Source organism: Triturus cristatus, chromosome 11 (genome assembly GCF_964204655.1).
Source record: "Triturus cristatus chromosome 11, aTriCri1.1, whole genome shotgun sequence".
NCBI classification, from domain to species: domain Eukaryota; kingdom Metazoa; phylum Chordata; class Amphibia; order Caudata; family Salamandridae; genus Triturus; species Triturus cristatus.
In genome coordinates this window covers 401,670,841-401,696,059 of record NC_140594.1, presented here as the reverse complement: position 1 = coordinate 401,696,059, position 25,219 = coordinate 401,670,841, and the positions used below count along the sequence as shown (strand labels likewise).

Here is a 25,219-nt window from a genome sequence, read left to right as displayed (position 1 = left end):
CTGAGATGGTGCAGAGTCAGCCTGTGTGAACAGCATGTGATGCGAACACTCAGTGGTTTATGGGGTTGCATCAGTAAACGGTGCAGAGAAATGCATTGCCCAAGAGGTCCATCCTCAACAGGGCACAGCCAAGCTGCATTTAGTGGGGCCTTTCAGGCCTTGTAGGAGCTGCAGTACCCTTTAGGTCTTCAACCCAGGAGCCTCCGCAGCAGAGAAGGGAAAACCCTTGGCAGCAGCATGCTCCTACAGCTTCCTTTCCCGAGCCATGTCTACCAGCAGGAGCAGGAACATTTCCATGGGAAATGACAGCTTTATTGTCTAAGTGGGATTTACGCACTGTACCTCGCCCCCACCCCCTTACCACTGGGTACAATGAGGCGCGTAGACCACCTGATTCTAGGCAAAGGTGTCACTACTCTTTTGTGGGAGAATTTGGTGACCTCACTAGACCATCTGACCTCAGAGGCCAATTCAGAGGAAATAGCCAGTCCTACTTATCTGTCCATAGACAACTCCAGATTAGGCTGAGCATTTCCTCGACCCTTCACGAAGCCTGCCTGGTGGTCCTTTCTTAGTGTACTAGTATTCTTAGTTAGATCTCTGGTGTGATTCAATTCGCAGTCTGCTCAGCTCCCCACCGCCCTGCCATGGGACAAAAGAATCCTGACTCTGTGATGGCGTGCGATAGACCCAGCCCCACCACCCTACACTAAGTCAGGTGTGTGAAGCCCAGCTGGTTAGCAAAGAGACATGTCTTCTGTAGATTTCACAGGTACAGGCATTCTCCTTATGGACTGTCCTATTCCTCCCTTCAGTGTTTGATTTGCTAAATCTTCTTGCATCTTCTCCTCTACAATTTCGTTCTTTTGCATCCCCTCTTACCCCCTCTCACTTCCCCTCATATCCCCCACCTTTAACTTTTTGTATTTATTTCTCCTGATTTTTTCGCCTCTCCCTTCTCCTCCAGGCTTCCTTTCGCCCTCCACCCTCCTTCTCTTCTCTTTCCTCCATGCTATTCTCACCTCTATTATAATGACCTCTGATCAACTCTTCTGTCTTCAGAAGGTCAGAGGTCGCCGGAGCCCTGCCTGCCAAGCAGCTTGAGTTCAAAATTCCTCAAATATTTGCAGCACAGTACTCCACACCCTGGCGCGTGACTTCAGAAGCCCTCTCTTCCACAGCTGTGATACATTTGCAATTTTCCTCAAATCGTCGTTTCCTTCAATATGTTTTCCTTGGAAAAATAACAGAGCGCCATGTGAGGTGCTTGAAAGGTTTGGATGTAGACAGCTAGCCGAGACCATGCCATATCCGTATTCGCGCGATTGTTGAAGGTATTTAATGTTTAAAGAAGTTTGGGGTAAATAGAACTGTAAACGTTTCGAAATGCTAAACTTTTACACTACGGCGTAGCTCGCCTATCAGACTTTGTTGCCAACTTTCCAGGTACCTTTATGGGCGTAGAGATCAAATCCTATCTTTTTAGTCACAACCATTGGTCAAGTATGATTGAAAATGTAGACTAAAAATTATATTAGCAATGCCAATATGTCTGACATATGAGTGCACTGTCAACACAGACCTAAAAATCAATGTAGGTTAATGACTGCCCTCCACCCATCTGTGCTACTGCCAGAGAAAAACCACAACAAGCATTTACAATGCAATGGTCTCGGCATTGTTAAAGTTAGAGCTATTGGCATTGCTCATGACATTATTTTTGTTTATGTTTTTGTTTTTAAAACATTTAAAGAAATGGCATTGTTATTTACAATGTCAATAGCTTAATCTCTCTCAAATGCAAGACCTATTGCATTTGCACCCACACAGAGCCACACACACAAAGCCACCCACACACACAGAGCCACCTACACAGAGCTATTCACATAGAGCAACCCACACACACATAGAGCCTCCCACACACACACACAGAGCCACCCACACTTACAGAGCCACACACACAGAGCCACACACACAGAGCCACACACACAGAGCCACACACACAGAGCCACACACACAGAGCCACACACACAGAGCCACACACACAAAGCCACACACACAAAGCCACACACACAGAACCACACACACACATACAGAACCACACACACATACAGAACCACACACACACACACATAGATCTAGACACATACACGTTGATCTTGGGAGCCAAAACAGAAGTGGAACCGTTGTTTCTAGATCTTTGCATTTATCACTAAAAATTAAGCATTTAAAAAATAAATGACTAATAAAAATTGACAGATTATCTGAAAGGTTTCTGAGGTGGCCATAGTGGGGGTGATTGGTCAGCGAACACAGGAACCCTTATCCTGTCCTTTGTATTGCTGCTCGTCCTTCTGCTTCTCATATAAAGAAACTACAAGTTTCAAGCATACTGTGAGAGTGTCAGCAATAAGTAAAGCTATGCACGAGTGTGTCAGATAATGAGCATGCGAAGCAAGACTACTCTCTGTGAATAGTGTAACTCACCCGAAATATTATTAAAGTTACACTGAGCAATGATCACTAATGCGATTGATGTGTGCCAAACATATAACTCAAAATGGAGCAAACTGCAGGGAAACAGTGCACAACATGAAATAAACACAACCAAATGTCTAGTGTATACCTATGCTATTCAATGTATACACAAGTCAACTGGCATGCCTCGTAACACTCACCTCCTATAACGGGCAAGTGTATAATGACCAGAAGTAAGGTCGGAAAACAAACATCCCAATCATGATGCGTCAAGTCCTGCAAATTTATAAATTATATCATCAGTAGACAAACGAGACCCCGTATATAAAACGTATCAAATGTTGTGTACATATGAAGATGCCCAAGGACTCACCTCATAAATTCCCAAGGTGTCATAGAAGTCACCGCGCGTGATAACGCTCGCCAGTAAACTGTAGTTGGGGTCAAACACGCTAGCTTGAAATAGGCAGAACAAACCACGACAGTCACGTGGTTGCAAGTGCGCGTGCGACCAAAAAATGAAAATAAAAGGCGGACTAGTGTAACCAAAAAAGGCGCCATCTTATAGGGGAGAGAGGTTATGAGCTATTACTGATAATTCCTATGTTGCCGGTTGAAAGACACATACTAATGCCGATAATGTAGAATTTCCCAGACCATCTCAATAAAAAATGAACATACTGAATAAACACTGTAACGCGGGTGGGTCCTAATATGGATCCAATATAATCATGAAACCCCAAAAAGACCGAATCCAAGTATGCAAACGTACATTGGAAAAAAATGCGGTCCCTGGCACATATTCACAAACGGCCGCCATCTTGAAATGGACTAGTCAAAGCAAAAATAAACTAACTAATCCTAGTTACAGGTGTAGCCATGAGGTCAGAATAGTGAGTGAATAAGTATGCAATGAGCCAAAAATTGTGCCCATATACAAAATATAACTAGAAACACATCTTGTGCGTGATGGTTAGTAAGAGAGTGATAAGTGGACACAAAACAGAAATTGAATCATATTAAAATGAGAAATGCACAAGTATCGAATAGATCAATCTCCAAGTGCAAGGAACTACTATACAATGTAAATAGTATTCATAACAACACAGGGGGAGGAGACAAGAGCAGCAGCCGAACACCGCCGCCTTTCTCCGAGGCGAGGAATTATTGGCAATGGTGCCCCCTCTGAATGGTGCTCACGCCGGTATGGTCGCATTTTGCTGGACAAGAAAGCACTAAAACAACGGCATTCCTTCTCCCCCGGGCGCTCGCGCTCCACCCAGTCTCCTCACAAGATAGCCGCCGTGTGGTGTTGTTGCTTCGCCCGGCTGCAGGGAATCAATACAAAGGCGTTGAAGGAACCAGGGGCTGGGACGTGTACCGAGGGCTCAACTCTGCACGAGAAAAACTGGTTTTCATTTTAAATCGGAGAGCGTAAGCGAGCCAATGGCTACGAAGGAAACGGAACACCCGATAACAGCAGAATAATATTTTTAAAAACTGAAACGTTTCAGGTCTTGATTTTTTTCTTGGGCTGTAATTCCCCACCTGGACCCCGCAGGCAGCTTCTAAACACCGAGGCGGCCAACTTCTGGGGGGTTTGAGGAGGAAACCAAGACAAGAGGGAACAAGCACACCACTGCCTTTCTCCGAGGCGAAGCAGAAATGCCTCGGAGAAACGCAGTGGCGGTTTCGAATTTTGGGGCGTGTTTTCCTTTACTCTCCTCTTGCCATTGGCTGGAGGAGATAATTAGACTTCTTGAAAAAAACACGCCCCGAATCCGAAAAGGACGGGGCCTGTTCAGAGTGACGGACCTCTTCTCCAATGGCTGGCCAGCATTCAAGAGGCCAGCCAATGGAGAACAGGGGAGAAGAGGGGCGGGTTCAAGCCCCTCTTCTCCAAGTCATTAAATCTCGGATCGAGACTGCGCAAGCGCAGCTTTCGAGCCGAGACCTAAAAATCATCTAGTTATCTAAGACACTTTAATGGAAATTAAAAGCTTTAGCGCTTTCCTAAAACCACTGCTGGATGAAAATGCTCATGATGATACGATCCACTTACCAACTCCAGGCAAGGGGTATTTAGCTCACCCATTCACTAGATCTCAGGCTGCCTTATGTCAGGTGTGAATAGCTCACCCAGTTGCAAGAGCTCAGGCTGTCTCATGTCAGGCTTACCCTGTGAGTAGTTTACATTCTCTCATGTGAGCTGTGAGTATCTCACTTAATCCAGAGTTTTTAGGCTGCCGCATGTCAGGTGCGAGTAGCTCAATTAGTCCAGATATCTCAGGCTGTCCCATGTCAGGTGCGAGTAGCTCACCCAATCGGTAGATCTTAAACTGTAGTACATAAGCTGTGATTAGCTCTCCTTGCTAGAGGTCTCAATCTGCCCCGTCTCAAGTCAGTGCCCTGGTACTAACGCTCGCTCATTTTACACTATACATGAAGGTGCACAAACCCCAGGATACAAAGTTTTGTGAACTAAACAGCAAGTACAAGCTCATGGTTATTTTACACTTGATTTAGAAACACTTTAGAGCTCTGTTAAAAAATAATGGATCTAAGTGTCAAGACTGGCACTCACCTTTCCAAGCTCCTGTGCCACCTATCAATCGGCAGATAGAATGGGCCTGCCCTCCCTATGTGACTCGCAGACAGATCACTGGGACAGAGAGATCTCCAGAGACTTGCAAATACACCAGTGAGGGACTGCCACTGAGGCACCACCAAGCATATTACAAGTTTCCTCTCCACCAAGGTTTTCATGGCGGTGAGCCTACCATAACAGTTCTTGCGAAGAGGAAACAAAGGGGACCCTAAATGGCCTCCTGTTGCCTCAGGGCCATGGGGTGCATGCGGGGGGCACATGTTGTGCCCCCCTGTGTGCATGCACCCCCAGTTCCTGCACAGCATGGACTGCCCCAGTCCATGTGGTGCAGGAACTGCCTTTGACACTCTCATTGCGATGCCTTTTTCATAGGCACCACTGTGGGAGCACTAAAGAACTGCCCACTAGAGACTAAAAAGTTGTAATCTGGTGGGCAGGTTCAGTTCACCTTTTGCGGTCTTGGAGTGTGGCAGTGGCATGGCAGCCCCACTACAAGACTACCAAAGTCGTAATTAGGCCCTATGTCTTTGAGACTGAAAAATCTGTGTGGTTGAGTCTGAATGTTTGTGCAGAACTTCATCCATGTGGAAGGCCAATCTCTGTGGGATGAAGTATCTGGTTTAGGCCCCTTCTGAGCCCTTCCTGGCAACAGGGGAAAAAGCCATCTTGCTTGTCTAGTAGGTTGCAGCAACAGGCCTCTTCTGTGATAGGCAATGGTGAACGAGCAAGCAAGCAAGAAACAAAGGCAACCTCAGCGTACATATCGACTGGAGTAGTAGGGCTTCCATGTCTGAGTTCTGTACTTCTGCACAGCTTATAACCAAAAGTGTTAGCGAATGTGTCTGCTACCAGTGAGGATGGAGTGTGATGGCAATTTCTCAGGTCTAGTCCCAAATGACATCGTGCCAGTCTACACACCATAATTATTTTATTGTGGGTATTTATAAAGCATGAACCAAGCTCCAGAGCTTGGCAGATTGCTGTGCACAGCATGAGAATATGTAGCCAGCATGTGAGGATACAATGTCCTGCCGTAACATTTACAATGTGAACTGAGGACAGTAAGCACATAAAACTTCCTTGAGGATCAGAAACCTAACATGTCACTGGGAGAGTTTTGGGTAGCAGTGAGGGTTCACTACAGCCTAGGATAGTAGACAGAACATGGAGAGGTGGGTTTTGAGACCTTTCCTGAATTGTATCACTAAGGGAGCTAGTCTAGGATATAAGTGTGGTCTTTCAAAAACTTTGAACAATTTGCCACTGAATTGAATTGGTGATTGTGTTCTTAGTGTGTTTTCTTGATTTTCAGTCTGGCCAGAGATGCTCCTGGTGGCATGGGAATCCATCATTTTCTTTCATTGGTGTAAACAAGGAATCTGGGAGACCAAAGAGTAGAAAGGTGCCTTCTTTGATGAAAGTGACATTACAACAATGGACGGCCATTGTCGGTAAACAAAAAAAATGGAATGGAGGAACCCAAAATGGGAAATAGCACTTGGATGCCTACACTGGACACCAAGAAAAACCTCTGCCGGCAAATCTCTGGCTTAACCCATCCCTCCTCCCTTGCTGTGTGATTGCTTAGCACCTTGTTATCCTGAAATATAGGCTACCATGGCCCAGCATTATCTCTGACAATTTCCCTCCATCGTAGAAGTCCGTCATGGATGATCCTACCCACTCCTTAATCCATAAGACCTTATATAAGAAAGTCAATATACTGAATAATACATTCTTTCTGAGGCCGGCCAAAACAGAAGACTCTTTTGATGGGCAAAGTTGTGCTAATAACAGGAAGAACCATGGCCAATCACATCCTTACACGCAACGTTTTCATGATGATGAAATACCGCCCCTACCCAAAGCTTCCCCCCATGTTTAAAAAAAGAAAGCTATCACTGATAGGAACCTCCAGACTAAAGACAAAAGCCTCTCTCTGCTACTCTTGGAAAGTAGGAAAACATGGGAGTGCTGCCATTCTCAGGTGCCGCGGTAACTAGGTGAGCAAGAGCCTGCATCCACCCTCACCTTTTTTCCTATTCGCCTTTTGCCTGCAGCACGCCTTTCTTCCACTTGTGGAAAATGAGTGAGTTAAAGAAGGGTAGCCAGAGTCAGGAGCCCAGAAAGTCATAATACAGGGCTGGGAGTGGCAGCCACGTTATGTTATTAATATTTTTATAGCGCCTTCTACCATTAGTATGGCACTTTAGCAGTTTCTTAATCGAGGCACCATTTTAATATACCTTGGACTATCATAGAATGGTAGATTGTGGTTGTTTGGTAGCATTTGGTTAGTAGAGATTTGTAGGAAGGTGGATATCTGACTATGGTTACCCCCAACCTTTTGCCTAGTGTCTAGCTGGTTTTTCGACTTAGTTGGCCTGAGATCCTGCCATTCAGGGTCTCAGCCTGTCTGCTCTCTCTTTAAAATGGACTCCATGTACCCTAGGTACATACACAATTGGTAAGGATCACCTTATTGGACCCTGTACAGTGTACCCTAGGTACCCAGGGCATAGGTGTACCCTAGGCCTCCCAGGGGCTGCAGCATGTATTATGCCACCCCTGGTCTGGCCTTCCATTTTGACACAACTGGCTGATCACTCAGCTGGGGTAAGTTGGTGTATCCACCTCTTACTTAGGTGTGGTATACCTATACCTAACCTTAAATGGGACACACGTTAACCTATAAGTCACTCCTATGGCAGGCCTTAACAATCCTGAAGGCAGAGTGCTTGGTTACATGTGAGATGGTGCTCTGGCATGAGCTGAGCCTGTCTGCAGTAGTCGGAACAACTTCCTTCTACCGTTTCCAGATATCGCCATACCATATACTCTTAAGTGCATTATGAACCTCGCGGTTAAATGCTATCTTTGGTTTGGCTTTATCAAAACATGTCAAGTAAGGTGTCATACGAATTGGAATACTAACCCCTCGCCAATTCTGACGACGGGGTTAGCATTCCACCCTTCTAGAGGGACACGACATGTACAGAACCTGAAACCCGGGTAAAATCAGACATAGCCTCAGCTCCACGAAATGGATGCTGCCACCACAGACACAAGTCTGCCCTCCTGCTGCTGGGAGTCCTTCCAGCTTGGGAGACGTGGACAAAGGGTTTCCTGCCAGGGGAGGTGCGAGCACCACCCCAGACAGGATTTTGCGTATTGGTCAGGTAGGGCTTGAATGGAATCAGACATGCCTGAGGCTCACAAGGAGCCTCGGTGCATATGCCAGTTCAAACTGGTCCTGGGGCACGCAGCCCCGGACCTGGGGCGAGATGGACAAAGGATTGGGGGTGCAACCACCCTCCTTCCTGGTCCCACCCTTAGGGAGGGACCTAGCAGGTAGTCCGGCCCCTAGAATCCGCTTAAAGGTAGGAGCTGTGTCCGAAGACTTCAGACATCCTGGAATCAACTTGAAACTAAGAAGAAGACAGGAACTTCGACATTCTGCTGCACAGAAGACTGAAGGAAATCTCCCCTATGGTCAGGGAGTGACCATCTAGCTAACGCAAGCACCAACCAGCGAATCGACATCTGCTTTGCCGCCACCTCCCGCCGGAGCCCGAGCCCAGAGACCGACAAGAACTGGACCTCCAGACCTCTCACAGCCCGATCCACAGTCCCTGCAAAGAAGGAACCCGTGGAGGCACCGAGACACGTGGAGCCAGCCATCTTGGAAGACACTCGACAAGCTGCAAGCGCAACAACAGAGGCTCCCTCCGAGTTGTGCTTTGGGTCCTGAGAAGCCCAACATCCGAGCAGCATCTGCACCAAAGGTGAGCCCTCCAGCATCTCCACGATCTGCGTGGGGCCCCTCTGCACTTTGCAACTCGACGCGCCTGCCAGGTCCCTGGCCCGTTGGCTAGTGGCCATTTTGGCAAACCTTTCTAAAAACTACGATGCTGGTCTGGTTGCTCCAGACTGGCTACTGCTTCCCTTCAAAGGAGCAGCCCCTCTGACCTTGTTGGTCAGAGCTAACAGCTTTCTTCGATTCCTGCGACTCCTGCTTTTGCCAAGGCTTGTTTGCTTCTGCTGAGTCGCCGACACCGCCGACAGCGAGAGCCTGCGTGGGACAGCTCGTGAACCGACTCCTGGATGTCGTCGACCTTCAGGCACCACGTGGCTGCAGAGACAAGCTACACCTCTTCACCTGTTTGCACCCGACATCGCCTGGTACCTACCTGGTGCCACGCCGGTCACTGGCTAGTGACTATGAACACTGTCCCCTCTGCTTTCAGGTCTTCTACACTTCCGATCCACCCTTGGATCCACCGCATCTCTTCTGGACCGACCGCCTGCAGCATCTTTGTCGTCAGGCTCCATTGAACAGATAGACGAAACCCGACGCACTTCGAGCCCTATGCACCCGCTTCCTGTGGGTGAGGTAAAGCTGGCACTCCGGTGCCCAAGTGTAGAGTAACATCTCTAATGCCTATGTTTGAAGTCTTGATTTCGTAGTTCAACCAGAAGACCCTTCTAGCAGTAACTTTTGAACTTTTACGCACCCATTGAAAACCTATGTGTGCCCGCGTGTAACTTTCCTCACTGCACACGCGACCCGTGGACCTCCTGGTCACTAACTAAAGTTAGCTTCTTGTAGGCCCAGCGATTCTAGAGGCCCTAGGCCTTCTACCTTTCCTGTTCGTGGTACTTATACCACTATTTTAGTATATGGTTTGAGCGGCCACCAGGGCCTATCCATATAAAGTGCAACTTCTGTATATTGTGATACTTTCTTGTTTGACGATTTGTGCTCCTGTGCTCATAAAGAGTCTAGGGGATACTTTGAGTAATAAATACATATATATTTTGAATATATATCTGTGTGGTGTCCTTTCATTGGTATAAAGGGGGGTTACATACGGTAAAACAGCTTGCTTTACATGCCTAAACGAGTTTAGCCGGAAAGACTGCTTAGCCTACGCTACCACTAGGGCAGCTGGTCCGAAAAGGTTGACTTACAACCACACCATAAGGGTTGCTTGGCATGGTACAAGGTGGTCACTTTGAATAGTGAACAGCATATACCAAGCCAACTTCTCACAAGATTTGTTAAATGTCTAGTTTGTTTAGCATTGGTTTTTTAAAGTAAAGCTACATAGATCCTACTAATAATGTTTGCAATGTGTTAAGTGTTTATAAACAGGTGCAGGTGTGACTCAAGACTTTCTGTTTTTCCTTGAGCTGGGTGGTCAGATGTCCATTCTCGGCCTATCGAGATTGTTTGCTAGGCTTTATCGCTGGCTAGATAAATGGCTATGATATAATGTGTGAGTGGGGTGATATGTGTTACGTTGTTTGGCTGTCAGGTTTTAATGTCGGTGTGTTGTGGCAAAGGGTATTTTCCGTTGGCAGCACTTTGCTATCTCTATAGTTTGCTGCCATTTTGTGAGCATGGAGGTGTCAGATGGTTTGTCTACTGTCTCCTGTTTGTGAAAGGCAAATTTTAAGAGTAACTGGAAAGGTGTTGTGTAGTGAGCATTCTGGCGTGTAAGTTGGTACTGGGTGTTTGTCGGCCGCCAAATGTGGCATGCCAGAAGCGTGTTGCGTGGTGGGCTCTATTACCTGTGCGCTGAATCGATGGTTGTGTACACCACACAATCATCAAATCAGTGCATAGTACAGAAGACCCACCACACAACACAATTCTGGATTTGTGTGATGTAAGTCGAATAGAGAAATAGTGATATGCCACCTTATTGAAAATCATGATTGACTGCTTAACAAGGTGTGGGCAGAAGCAAAGTGGCCTTGGCGTGGTGGTTAGAGAGTGTGAGAGAATGAGAGGGAGAGAGAGAGAGAGAAGTTAAATTGGGGAGATGGCTGTGTGTGTGAGTGAATGCATGTGAGTGTGTGTGTGTGAGTGCACGAGTGTCTGTTGGAGGGATTCTAGGCCCTTGAGGAATCCAGTTGAGTAGGTGGAAGACTCATGTCCAACTGGCAGTGTCTGCACTCGATCAAAACGGGCTGTGATTTATTTACCTGCAGGCTTAGGCGCTGAAAAACAAGATGGCAGGCAGAGCTTGACTGATAGGTTCATGTCTCTTTGTTTCCTTGGGTTTTTGGATTTCTGGTAGGACTGCTGTATCAGGGTTTGAGCAGGAGCAGTGATCTCATGAAGTTGAAGTATACGCCCTGGTATTTACTTAGTGTAAGTTTGCATGGCCTAGACCATCCAAGTGTCAGACCTCACTCTATATTTCAAAGATGGCTTCTCTATTTGAGACCCTGTACTCTTGTCTCAACAAGTCATGGACTCTCTTTTTTCCCATCTCGCTCTTGGATTTCAGGATCTTGGACCTCTGGGGGAGTGTGAGTGGGTAAGAGAGAGCAGTGTGTGTGTGGGGGGAATATGCCACCGGTGCCTGTAGGAGGCAACGCATGAGCATTTTATGGTGTGAGCGAGTGAATGAAAGTACCAATAAGTGACGGAGTGAGTGAATGAATGCGTTTAATGTGTGTGGCGGGTATAGTAGGGAGGAGAAACATAGGCAGGAGTGCCTGTAGGAGGGAGCACAGAATCTTAAAAACTGCCACTCTTGCACTGTTCTGCACTTGTTTCCCCATTCACCAAATCTGAAAACAGAGCCTCCTGCCAGTTCACTAAGCCCAAAAAGACTCTACTGTGCTCGCAACTACTCGAACCTGGAAAGGAGGAAAGGCGTAGCAGGGAGGGGATCATGCATGTGAAAGTTCTTTGAGGCCCTCTTTTTGCTTTATGGTTGCGTGCAGCCGATTTCATTTGCCCTAGGCATCACTTCATTTACCCTGCTTTCAAGCAAAACGGGGTGGACGGGGCCATGCACCTCGCTAGGGCTCGAAGTTTCCACATATGATTGGGACTGGTTGGGGTTACCCTGATCAGACTGTGCCGGCGGCCGGTTTGCTGAATGTTCTGATTGGAATGGCGTGGGGTAAAGGGTGTCAGGGCCCAGAGATATGCCAGGGCCAGAAACGGGCCACAGCCCAGAGACAACAAGTGACTAGGCCCAGCCAAAATTTTGATTACGCTTTGCAAAATTCATAATATTTCACATTAGGCACATTTGCAGCATTTTTCTGGCTCTAGCAAGACTGGCTCTCGCAAAAAATTTGCATTCATTTGTGTACATATTGCAAACAATCTGCTGCTTGACACGCGCCTACCTATGTCCCAGAGGTGGGCTAGTTTGGCTCTGAAATGTCCGCTTGACTCCGCGATGGCTCAAGGATTCTACGCTTCAAAACAGAGCATAAGACACAAAGTCGACGCCTCGAAAGGGAGCACTTATCTTATCAGGTGCTCAGGATAACTCAGTCAGACAACCCCGCCAAGGCCAGATCACTCAAATATACAGAGCACGCCGTCCAGATAAGCCCGGGGTAAGACAAGGCGAAAGATCCACAGATGCAGGCCCCTGGAGAAATGATGGGCGCCCTGGGCGCCTTCTGCACGTACAAGCCGGGCACTGGCAGTGCCCCCGCTGCACTGACTACTCTCCAGTGGGCCAAGATAAGGGTGCTGTCTCTGGGCAGCCAAGTGCTTGGCAAGACAGGATGGTGTTAGCGCCTCGGTGATAACCTCTCGGAGAGATGCCAGGACACTCCGAGAGCCCTTCACAGACGAGAGTGCGGCGGCGTGTTGCAGGAATTGATTGGCCATCAGCCCAGCTAGTCAAGTGCCTGGCTCCCGGCTTCATCCACGCCCACGGGGCTGCTCCCTTGGAGAGTTCATCATTATATATGAATATTAATTGCTGGAAACTATCCCTATCGCTACAATGCTTTAATAAGGCGAATGTACACACATGTAACGCGGCTCAGGGACACCTCACGCTTGGACCTTGCAGCTGTATTGTTTTTTAAAAACATTTACAGAGCCTGCCCCACCCGTGCAAGGCGCTTAGTGCCAATATCGGCAACCGCAGTCACATAACACACATAATCAGTGCTTTAAATGGAAAAAAATAAGTGCAGGTAGTCACCAAATTGAAATGTGCACTAGGGGGCGGGGCTATGGGGGCGGGGCTACTGACAATGCTAAGGGACCCGGCCAGAGACACACATTTAATTTGACTGAGATTCAATTGATGCGCAGATGTGCAGAATGATACTGAGATGCAAAACATACATTCACCTGAGCCACTCAATGCAAATTTGCTTCTAATCTAGCATGAGAACAATTTGATTACGCTTCACTAAATAGGCCAACAATCTTCACAGCAGCTAAGTCTACTCACAAAACCCAGCAAAACGTGAGGAAAGCAGATTAAATCGGAGTAATTATCTTGTGCATTTTATAGAAGGGCCTGCAGGCCAGCTAGGAGGAACGGACGGAAGGCGTGGCTTTCAGCCGTGTCTTCTGGCCACTACTTCTGGCATTAGTACCTAATGGGTCGGTCTAGTGGCAGGGGTTTGCATCATTGCTTATCGAGATTTTGTTACAGGAATTTCAATAAAAAATGCAACTTTTGGGACACTTAGCTTCCAATTGAGCAACCTACACGCAAACAACTGCAAGCATGTTTTGAATTTTTTCTGCTGCAATATAAAGGCCACAATTTACAGACAATACATAAATGCTATTTCTACAGCAGCATTCAGTACCAGTAAGTAATGGTACCAACTGATAACAGCAACAGTGCACAGACCACTGCACAGAGTTGGATTTAGGATTAGATGTATGGGATGCAGGCTCATTAATGCAATTTCACTATAAAAATATACCCATTTCTTTTCTTTGGGGGCTAAGAGGGAGAATTTTCCTTTAGTATATTCATCACCTCGACAGTTCTTTAAACTCTGGCCCAACAAATGGTGCCCCTTTTATTTTTTTTACACTATAAGGTCTGCATACATTTTGCTGTCTGTTGTCTTCAAAAAATGGAAGAGGGAGTGAAATGAGCAGAACCTACCAGCCAATCACATTCCACGTTCAATTATCAAAAACAGATTCTGTGGACATTCTTGGACATCCATATATCATACAGATTGAGAGCTACACAAAGATTAATTTGTCTTCAGTTGGTAATGGTATGAATCAAAGGGAAATTAATCATGTTTCTTTCTGTGCCAGGCTCTATAAGTTGTGTTCAAAAACCCTCATTCAAAAAAGAAACGCGACACAGCTGACGACTTGGTCCGTTTTCCTGAAGCACTCTGGTGGAGTGCTAACAAGTCCAAACAAACGTTGCCGTATTCTGCCATGCCAGCAGGAGGGGAGATTAGCACTCCATCAGAGTGCTTCAGGAAAACGGACCAACTCGTCAGCTGTGTCGCGCTTCTTTTTTGTATGTTAAATTTCCCTGAGCTTGGCTGGATTGCCCCATGAGTACCGGTACTCTCTGTGTACAAGGAAAAGTTCCGGTACTCAAGGGCCGAAAATTTAGAAGTGCCGGTACTTAGTACCGGTGAGTACCGGCCCATTTAAAGCACTGCACATAATAAATACATCAATAAACCACACAACACTTTTGTAAGTGGAGAAATATTGCTGCAGGTTTATTAGCATAACCAATATGCAAACATGGTGGGTTATCTTACGGGCGATCCCAGGGCAGGCCGACCCCTATGCCGTCTGCCCATCTGATATGCCTAAATTACACAGTGGCAGTCGCCAATTGGTGCATACCCAATCTTGGGAGGGGCTACCCCTCCCATCCGTGGACCACCAGTCCACTTGCTTACTCACGCCCCCCCCCCGAAAGAGGTGGGCGGAGCGTATTATGGCAGCCCCCGGTTGCTCAGACCCACAACCGCCCGTAGGACTAACGGGGCGCCGTAGTTCTTCCAGGAGACAACGCTAAGACATCCCTGGGTATACTGACTTAGCACCACGCTGTGCTGCTGCATGAAGTACCCCTTGGTATCTGCAGACTCTGGATCGCCCTGTAACTCCTCCTGCAACACAAAATTAGGGGTGGGCGGAATTCGCGGAATCGCGTTACGCAAATCTCCGTGAAACGGTAAAAAATCTCCGCGAACACGCAGAAATTCCGCGAACACGCGGAATTGCTTGTTCGCGATACTTTTTTCCTGTTCGCGATCGCTGTTTGCGTGCTCGGGGTGAAATATCTCGCGAACACGCATATTGAGAACGCGAACAAGCAAAAAATTTCGCGAAGTCGCGGAACGCAGATTTTTGGGCAATTTTGCGTTCTCCGCGGAACGCAAAATTAACCAAATTCCGCAAATTCCGCGAACGGAACGGAATTTGCCGCCCAGGCCTACACAAAATAACACATTAGAAAACCTAACCCCCCTCACACCTTGTACCTCCGGCTGCCGGGTAAGCGGAGGGGCGGGCAAGGCGAGATTATCGAGGGACAAGAGGGCGAAAGATGGGCGGGGACAGCCTAAATACCCCTGTCCCCTCCCCCCTCCCCGGAAGTGAGTCGGCCGGACGTCTTCCCTGGCCGTGGCCCAGGGACTAGACCGGCGACTGCAGTGCCTTCCTGTGGCACTAAGGCGGCCGCCCTTTTAAGGGGGGCTGCTGCTCAACCCCCTCGGGCAGCCTTGCATAGTGCCAATATCGGCAACTGCAGTCACATAACACACATAATAAATACATCAATAAACCACACAACACTTTTGTAAGTGGAGAAATATTGCTGCAGGTTTATTAGCATAACCAATATGCAAACATGGTGGGTTATCTTACGGGCGATCCCAGGGCAGGCCAACCCCTATGCCTTCTGCCCGTCTGATAAGCCTAAATTACACCGTGGTAGTCGCCAATTGGTGCATACCCAATCTTGGGAGGGGATACCCCTCCCATCCGTGGACCTCCAGTCCACTTGCTTACTCATGCCCCCCCCGAAAGAGGTTGGCGGAGCGTATTATGGCAGCCCCCGTTTGCTCAGACCCACAACCGCCCGTAGGACTAACGGGGCACCGTCGTTCTTCCAGGGGACAACGCTAAGACATCCCTGGGTATCCTGACTTAGCACCACGCTGTGCTGCTGCATGAAGTACCCCTTGGTATCTGCAGACTCTGGATCGCCCTGTAACTCCTCCACTGCCTGGGGAGTGGCCATCGGCACTAACAGGGCCCCCCACCAAGGTAGGCCTTTTTGCTTACAACATGCTGATTACCGGACTTCTCCCAGGTCCAGCCAAATCAAGTCTTAGCCCATACAGGACCGGAGGCCAGCATGCCCCTTCAGGGCAGGTGCCCCCATCCTTTCTAAACTCCCCGTGGATTTTTGACTGAATTGACCAGAAACCTATAAATAGGCGTTGGTCCAATGTTACCTTTGCATGGCTGAAGAACAATACCTTTGACAAGCCACTCCTGCCAGGAAGTGCCAATGCGGGAGGAGGTAAGAGTTGCAAGCCCGCCTTACTTCCTCTTTCACTCCGTTGACTGAGTCTAGCACTAGTCGGAGTATTGCTGTCGCATTCCGTCAGTCCCCACCCACTGTGAAGCCTTGCCCTCCCAAACTTCTGCTAGTACACCAGGGAGCCGACAGGACAGAGAGACCCAGCGGGGAACCAGCGTAGAAATTACCTCTTTATTTTGAATACTGGGAAAGCCAAATGTTCTCCTGATACTTTGTAGCCCAATAGTGTTTCCCAGGGGTTACTCACAATCATATGCACCAAATCGCCCCCGTTGGAAGGCAACTTCCACAACCTGCATAGCTGCCAGCCAGTGCTGGGGGGCGGGAGAAAATACCTGTTACCGTTACTCAAATCAATGGTACCTGTTTCAACGAACTCAAGGACGGGATACTAAGTGAACCTACCCGGATCTGCACCTGCAACCAGAGTTCGGACCCAAGCCCCTCTTAGTTCTGCCGCTCCACCTGCCTGTGAACATGAATCCCAGGGCAGACCTCAGGCATCTAACCCATGCGTGGCCATGCCTGCCTAAACACTTCTGAACAGGCATGACAACCGGCAAACCATCAATGTTGCAGTCCGACTGTTCGCTGACAACTCCCATGGTAACTTGGCATAACTGAAGCAACTGGTAACCTGCCAACAATAAAATCAATATAACCTTCACTATGGCTGCCAAGTGTGCTCTGGAATTGTCCGTATAGTGCTCCATCCCCTCCAACTCAGCACTAACAAGGCAACCCGCACTCTCTTGGGAATGGCACCCACCCGCACCAGCTGACATAAAGTGCCTATTCGTGTGTCGCCCACGGCCTCACGTTAATCACTGACGGTACACCTGGAATATGTTGAGACTAGCTGGTTCTACAGTTTAGTGCCCGTTGCCCCGTCCCAGGTACGACTTGTCCTAGTCAGTTTCTGGCTGCAAAGCTTTGTGACATTGCCAGCTCCCATCCCGGCGAAATGAAAGAAGCTTTGCTGCTGCCCCTGTGAGCCGCTGCTGGTGCTAATGAGGTACAAGTAGCACCGCTAAACTAAACCGGGAGTGATCCTGAGAATAAAAAGGTAAGACCACCACCAAACCCTGCATGTGAATTACCTGCCATCTGCAGTAGTGCAGCCATAATTCGCCGGCATCTAATTTGAGCAGTATCCTGTTCTGTGCTGTCCCCCACATGCTTCCACTGGACATCTCTGCCTGATGTAAGTGACCTAGGTACAATGTCTCCCTGCCTGGCAGACTGCCAGTGAAAATTACATCCATACCCCAGAAGTACCCTACCTGCCTTTGCGAACCATATGCGTCCTCTAATTACCTATGAATAGAGTACAACTGAATAATTCATACTACCTGGGGTTTTTAATAACTAATAGCAGGTCTGACCGCCACAACAGGCATCCTCAGCTTACATCAGGAATGTTGGATTAAAGGGATCCAAGGACAAGGAAATAGGACAGCATCCCATCTAACCAACAGTGGTGGGAACCACTCCTGACTATTCTAGTACACATCGTCCCTGCCTGATGTGTGACCTATGTACATGGTCCTCTTGCATGACAGCCTGCCAGTGAGACAAACCTCCAATACACGATGAGTTCCACCACCTGCCTTCGCTAGAATCCTGCCTGGCATCCCTACGTGCCCAGATAATCCAAGCGATAATGGCTCTCATTCAATTGACCCGACCACCGGGCTTGTTGACACCCCCCCCGCATAAAACCAAGTGTGACAACCAGGGAGATTACAGTCAGGCTAAACCCAATCTGCCGAAGAAAGACCCACCGCACGGCCGTGCCCAAATAACAACCATCCCGCATCAACCAACTCGATGAAAAGACAACAGGAATCTCACACTCTACACCCGGGGGAAACACCGCAAGTAACTAATCGTTTACGATCGAATAAATAACAACGGAGATCCTTTCAGCATCTGACGCCAAAGCCGTTTCAGAAGTGAACTGGGACCCCAAGGCCATTCGCATCGGTGCCGCCTTGGCACCTATGGTGTGTGTGATCTTTGCCCACTTTAGTGTGGGCCTGGCCCCGCGAAGCATACTTTCTACATAGTCGATAAAGCACACGTAAACCACCCTAGCTGCTCCTTGCCGCTGGGTCATCCTACCCTATGGAGCCCTTCTAAGCGACCCGGGAACATTAACCCACCCTCAACACCCAAGTTTAAATCTTTGCTTAGCATAGGTGCTGCGGGCGATGAATACACCTTCCCGCTGCTCCCAGACACAGATGTGAAGAGACCCTGGAGAACCTGGCTGGTAACAAGACACCAACAGAGCCGAGGGAGCCCTGCGCAAGCTTCAAGTATTTAAGAGTTAAAACTAATCTGCCGGACTCCCCATCTAGCTCAGGCAATGACTATGGCATGCAGGCCGGTCACTGGCACACCGCACATTTACTAGGAGTCCCGCTCACTGAAAGCCTGAATGATCACCATCCATAGCGTTACTCTAGTGCGCATTGAGAAATACAAATGTCTGTGTATGTGAACGCAAAGGTGTTGAAACGATAAACATGAGCTCCAGTTACATGACATACTGAGCACATGTCATTGCATCCCTGTATTTACTACACAAGGAGCACTACCTACAACAAGCCCATCTATTGGCTAATCAGTGCTTCTAATTGCATATGGTGAAATAAGTCCCCATTATGGCTCAGTCGCATGGCCAACCGAGAGCAATTCTACCTCATGTCAGACTGCCTGCGAATACGAAAGCTGGGCTGGCATCCCCGCACCAGCAACAGCCAATTTTACACAACACCCGGGGGAGCCCTTAATAACAGGCGAGGATGGAGGAAATGCACAAGATATACAGCGGCCTCCTCAGAAGGAAGGCCCTCCCAGCTCTTCCCTTTCCGTTATAGGCAAACCGCCAGCCCGCCGAATTCTCACTCTCAACGCCAATAACGATATAATTCCATAATCATCGTAACCTGTTGGCCTTTTACCTTAACATCCTACTCTTAACAACATAATGCCTATGTGTGGTACATTGCGACCTCTTTCACTGCCTCAAGCTACGTACTACAAAAGGACACTACACCTCCAAGCCAATCTTATTGGAAGATAGTTGCCCCGGAAATAAGCAACAACTGTGGCTCCGTTGTACATATAATGGTTCTGGAATGATGAGGCTGTGTAAATCATAATCAGTCACTTTGAAGATACATCCCCATTACCACAGTCTACCAAACTACACTTTAACACCGCATTGCTCCAATGCGCCACCCCGCGGTGCCGCACGACAACACCAGGGGTGGGGGTAAATACCACTGGGACGAGGTTACCACTGGTGGCCTGCGATTGGGATCTGGGTGGAGGGAGGGAGGGGGGGACTCACCTCGCAATCGCAGATCCCCGACCGATGACGAGTCCAGCGAACGACGCGACACAACGGCTTGGCTGGTGGACAAAGGCGAGACGGGCAGCGGACAAAAGGCCAAAAAATCAGTTATCCCCAGCTGGGGTTTGAACCCTTGCCAAAAGGCAATTAAAACCCCTGTAACCTACCACTGTACCATCTGTTCTGCATACATGCTGCCCAGGTATAGCGCGTTGCACATGATCGCCAGGCCTTGTCGCAGGGTAACCCATTCAGATGCTTAGGCACGGGTGTACTGTGGGAACCCTCCCCTGAGAGCAGACCACTAGCATCAAGTACTTAGTGCATGCAAATACCTGTTCCAGCTCCAAATTGAGGCCGAGCTGGCCGCCACACTAGCCAGCTCCCGCTAGGCGCCCCCCCCACAGTTGGCTTGGAGCCCCTGAAACCTAGACCTCCCTTACACCACTGCATTATCCACAGCGGGCTGCCATAATCAACACTGGTAAGCCTGGGCAAACTCTGTCAGAAAAGCATGTAGATTCGGGTGGCGGATATAATTGCTTAAAGAACCAAAGGCTGGGTAAAGAGCTTGACACTGAAATATCGTTCCCGTGAGAGGCATAGTACTGTTCGTGCTTACCCCATACTTCTTATAATTATATATTTGCCAGGCTTCCCTTCCCTAACCTTTCTTGAAGTCATCCGAATCACCAAGCTCATAACGAAAGGTAAACCATTTTACGATGAGCCCACATCTTAGTTGACATTGCACTAAGTCAAAAATTCCCCCAAGATGGGTGCTGACCCAAGCAGATTACACCTCTCGCCTCACCTGTGAGGACTGTACAGCCAAACTAATCCCGCTGTGCTGCCCAGAGTACACGGTTGACAATGTCTGCAATGGCACCCTGCACATTTATGGAACGCACACCCCATCGCATTAAGCTGTGATTGGCAGCAAGATGACAGACATCCCATCAACACCACATATGATAGTCGAGTTACCCGCCGACTGAGGAGAAACGCACGCGGCCTCCCAAGGGACACAGCACACCTCAAATCATTCCAAAACCGCAAAACATAACCGGGGTGCAGGGCAGGGGCGTTTTGCACCCGCTACCCATGCTCATTATTTGTGGGATCGGGAACACAAAATTGATGACCAGTGATCCAAACCGAGTGGGTAACTGTGCCGAAAGCACCCAAGGCCTCCCCCAGGGCAAAGCTGGTCCTCTTACCAGGGGACGTGCCTTACTTTGCAGGCCGAGACACCTCATGCGTGCATGCTCACTGTGACCACACATGAGTGATGCACTGGACGTCCCCTCTTGTGCCGCTGCAACCATAAAACCTCATGTAAACCTGCCCCTGGTGACACCCCCTGAGTACCTGCACCCGGGTCCCCTTGTGCTTGAGGGAGCTATTCTGTGCCTAGGTGATGTGCCTCCAGACTGGTAATTAGCTGTTTCTGTCATTGCATGCGTAGATATGATCCAGCAAGAACATTATACCCGACACGTCAGGGTTGTTGGCTTTGTCAATGGTGGTTAGCTGCATAAGATAAATAAGCAGCAACAAAGCGCTTTGGTGTGTTTGATTTTGAATAACTTCGTTCACATTCCTTTACTATCCCTACTAGCCCCTAAGCGGAGGACCTGTACGTCATAGAGCTGCGAGATCCTGTCTGCCACTAACACAAAAGGGAATCTCTGAAAACACTTGTCATGTTGAGGCTCCTACTATTGGGCTTTGTGCAATTACAGGTGAGAAATCAGTTGCGGGAGAGAGATCTCAACAGTTCTATATTGTTTACCGTCCCATTGGCAAACACATGGAATTCGTACATACACGTCAGGCAACCAACGTTTGTCAAAAATTGCCAGGGTGGGAGGAGTCTCCGCGGGGGTGAGCTCGCGCAATGTGTTGCTGCCGGAGCAGGCGCTCAGCGCCAGCTGCCCGCCACCGGCGCTCCAAACCCCCACTGCTGTGCCTTTAACCCCCGCACCTGGAGACCCGACAACCCTGCGTTTGAATAAGCTGCTGTGTTATGATTTATATCTGTTAAGGTGCCCGAGGGGGTAAGGTGCCAGTGGCGAAACACCATGCACGCAGACTCCATGCATTGTGCTAACAATATATAGACTTTGTACAGTTGTCATTCCCCTTGAATTACCTTGGTTCAAGCCCTCGGCACTAGATACAAACTCCGCATCGTTAACCATGTGTGCCATCGCCGTCTAATAATCCTATTGACCTGTTGCACAACGAGTTCAGGTGATTGACGAGCCTGTAAGGCTGTCTTGCCGTCGCGCGCATGCGGGTGAGGAGACACTTCCGCTCCCCATGGCGTCCTGGTGATTTTTTTTTTGCATATTTAAATAGCGCAAACTCGACCCGAAGGTATTGGAGCGCTTTACATGGCACCGTATTACATTACACATTCAGGCCCGGGGAGATGAAGTGATTTGCCCAGAATCACAGGATGTGGACGTGACCCCGAGACTCGAACCCTGGTTTCCTGCCCAGAGGCGGCAGCGCAGCCGACGGACCGAGAAGGCCAGTGCAGGGCCCCAAGACCGATGTGGTGTCCCATCACCACTGATGTCCTTATGGATCACAGCGACCGACACCAGACAGAATGGAGCCGCCAGACCGCCGGTGAGAAGAAGGCAGTACTAGCAGCTAGCGGTGGGGGTGAGGGAGGGACAGCGACTCTGCGCTGATCCTGCCAGTGATCTCCCTAAGCACAATCCCCGGTCAAAGGGGCCGTGAGGTGCCAGGAGCAAGCCGAGGTGGTGCAGCGTGACCCTCACTGCCCTCCCCCCCGCACCGAAGGCATGCTCATGCCGGAGCCCGAGTACCGCAGCGGGGGATTAAGAGCAGCTCGATGCTCGCCGATCCCCTTACCCCCAGGCCACGCGGCTAGTGCCCCCGCAACTTTCGCTCCTCGAGGGAGTAGGTGGGGAGGGAATACCGCGGAGTTCGCTGCCCTCCCCCCATACGGCCCCCGTTACCGTCACCAGGGCTCGGCACTCGCTCTGCCAAGCATCCGCAGCGGGGTGTGCGGCAACAGGCCCACGCGGGCCGAGGCTCCTATTTAACCCGCAGCAGCCACCCTCCAAGCACCAACAACAGGAGGAGGCGGATCGCAACATGGCACTGGCCGGGCTGATGAGCCCTAACTCTGCCGCCAAGGGGCCTAACTGGAGGGTGAGGGGTCGATGACTCACCGCGTTGCAGCTCCCGGGGAAACCAAGGCACGTCTACAAGGCGAGACGTCGAGGGACAAGAGGGTGAAAGATGGGCGGGGACAGCCTAAATACCCCTGTCCCCTCCCCCCTACCCGGAAGTGGGTCGGCCAGACGTCTTCCCTGGCCGTGGCCCAGGGACTAGACCGGCGACTGCAGTGCCTTCCTGTGGCACTAAGGCGGCCGCCCTTTTAAGGGGGGCTGCTGCGCAACCCCCCCGGGCAGCCTTGCATAAGCGCTTCGAGGACCCGTAGCACGCTATGGGAGTGCAATGGATGGAAAGTGCGCCTGTCATGTGACTGATGTGGCCACTGTAGGTGCCTGCATGAGGACCAGTGATACTGTCGTGTTGATTAAATGATTGTGCCTGTGCACCAGTCAGAAGCGAAGGGTGTGAGGAATAGGATGGTCATACATAAGAAACTGTGTCATGCATTTGGCTCTGCATTTGTCATGAAAATTGTCAAGCAGGCAGTAATGCAGGCGGTCATGCAAGCATTCATGTAGGCAATCATGCAAGCGGCCTTGCAAGGTGTCGTGCAAGAGGTGGTGCATGCATACATTTATACAATATACATACCACTCCATGAGAAGACATAAATACACTACACTAGCACCGGCTAAACAACCCACAGCTTGTCTTATTTATTTATTTTATTATGATTTGGGACTCCGAAGAGTTCCACATAAAATAGAAAATTTGCATCCAAAATCCGCATATTCCTCCTACAAAAGAGGAATGTTCTGAATTTTTACGGTACAAAATTCATCATGTCATATAAAAACAGAGTAAAAGCATTTGCACAAAAAAACGTTCCAGGGACCTTTCAAGTGCTAACTAAGTAAATTTATCCATAACAAATCAGATTACCATCATTGAATACTTGGAGGACTTTGGTTAAACTTTTACGATAATTACAGAAATGTATATATCCAATACTACAGGGACAACTTTAAGAATTAAGAACATATGGTAAAAGCTCGGATTTGACAATTCAAGATTGTGAGAAGTTGGCCTGGTATAGGGGTGGCACAATACATGCTTCAGCCCCTGGTAGGCCTTAGATACACCAATGCCCTGGGTACCTAGTGTACACTGGTACAGGGGCTCACAGGGTGATCCACTTCCAATTGGTTATGTACCTATGGTGCATAGTGTCAATTTAGTTAGAGAGAACAGCAGGCTGGGGGTCTGATTAGCAGGCCCACAGCCTCAATATGTCAAAAACCAGTGAAGCAAAAAGCAAAAATTTGGGGTGACCATAGGATAGCAGACCCTACTCTCCTACAAAGATACAATACGCAATAACCAGTAGCGTCATGAAAGTGCACGGATATTTTTAAAAAACTTCATAATAAAAACAGGGTTGCCTAATTCAAAGAGAGACCACTGGCCTTCACACAACTTCACAATCATGGTCACATCAAGCTAGGGTGGCACAAAGGCAGGTGCCAGAACTGGTAAAGATCCGTGGCTACAAACACTAAACAGCAACACCCCTTAAAACACCTCACAACTAAACACATACACAATAGCAGTACATAAACCGTAGCCACACTAAAGGTAGTCATACTCAACAAGAACCAGACTCTGGTGTGTGATTGTGTCATAGAGACCAGGGTGTTAAGGTGCCTCAACCCAACAGTGCTTAGAGGCCATATTTATGGCAGTACAGCGCTATACAAATCTCTGTCACACAACGTAACACCTTCCTGGCACCACAATCAGCCAGGGGCTTTCTTGTAAGAGACAATACAATACACTGATCTCTAATGCGAATGACTTAAGACACAAAGCTTCTATGTTGTGCACGACGCTATCAGTGCTACAGCAACTTTGTCCCAGGTTATCCATGCTAACAAAGGCACTGAAGACTTTCTGACCCAAGTAGGCGTCATTGTGTGGCTGTGGCGGGGAGCATGGCATGAGTTTAGACACAGTGTTGTTGTTACCTTAAGTGCTCTCAAGGGTGGGCTGGTGGAAGCCCTGGTAATGCCAGGCGTCTGCTCAATGCCCAGAGATGGCATGACGAGTAGAATAGTCCCTTCACAGCATCACTTGGGAGCTTCAGGTGGCAGAAGGTGCCTGGGATGGAATGATGCCACTTATTTTGTATGGAGCGTGCCTTGCCACCCGAGGACCAGCCTCTAACAACATTATCTGATGCCAAGAACATTACCTCTGAACTCAGTATTTTTCCATGATTTC

At 48.8% G+C, this 25,219-nt stretch overlaps 1 protein-coding gene across 5 annotated transcripts in view; it reads left to right on the top strand.

The window, feature by feature from the left end:
- Positions 1–25,219, top strand: part of LOC146784305 (cytosolic purine 5'-nucleotidase-like) — a 548,710-nt gene that overhangs the window by 367,666 nt on the left and 155,825 nt on the right. The gene's annotated exons all lie outside the window — the stretch shown is intronic.